Source organism: Vigna radiata, chromosome 11 (genome assembly GCF_000741045.1).
Source record: "Vigna radiata var. radiata cultivar VC1973A chromosome 11, Vradiata_ver6, whole genome shotgun sequence".
NCBI lineage: Eukaryota > Viridiplantae > Streptophyta > Magnoliopsida > Fabales > Fabaceae > Vigna > Vigna radiata.
Window position 1 is genome coordinate 10,531,370 of NC_028361.1, and position 1,121 is coordinate 10,532,490.

The window sequence follows — 1,121 nt, forward strand, 5'->3', positions numbered from 1 at the left end:
AAATATTCTACTGTGATACCAAATCACTTTCTAAAGAGCCGAGGCTCTTCAATACACGCCTGACTTGGGCGTCGGAGTACCTTTTGCAGGTACCTTCCCCTCTCCACCGGGAAGTTGGACAAGCGGTCAAAGCTTGAAGATCACCGAACAACCAATGTTGCGAGCGATCAAGCAACAAGGAAAAAAGAAGACAAGCGAAGAACCCGATTCAAACATCGGAAAGCGACAAAGCCACGTCAGAAAAGGTTAGTGTCTCGGTCCCCAAAAATACCTACCGAAACAAACAACATAGACAGAATATTTCATGTTACTTTTTCCTGTTTCGCTAATTAGGTTAAGGGAACTCTTGATTACCAAATATTCGTTGTGTTTTCAATCAATTGATTTATTTGGCTTATTAACTAAGTTACTCTATTAGAAACAAAAATATCATATCTTCTCATGATAAGTTTAGAAACTTATTCCTCTTTATTGAGATCGTATAATAAAATTATTTTTCTCAGTCAAGTAGTACCTAATAAGAAATCTTATAATATGAACATATTAGTTTTGAAAAATTAATTTGTAAAACAAATTTTTAACCTAACTCATTCTAATAAAATTAATTTTTAAAATAAAATTTATATTTATTTATATATTAGAAGTTGTCTTATTCTAGTCAAGACACTTTTAATCGTCACTACAAAACATAATTAGATTCTTATGTGACTAATTTGACTGTTATAAAAACAAATGCACGGTGAAGAATAAAATATAAGGAAACATGAATATTATATAGCTTAATAACTCCCAAATGTGCATAAAAGATTGGAAAAATCTCTTTAACAATTCTTTTTTAATAATTTTTTCAAAATGCATACATGGTAGTTTATGATTGGTCTGTTTTAAATAGTTTTTTAGAATAAATTTAAATAGACCAATAAAATGATGACACGTATCTTATTGTCAAAAATTTGTTGAAAAAGAGTTTTTAAAATATCATTGCGATAAAAGATTAGACAGTTTTATAACTACCAAATGTGCATAAAAATTATATATATAGCTTAATAACTCCCGAATGTGCATAAAAGATTATATAGCTTTATAACTACCAAATGTGCATAAAAATTATATATATAGCT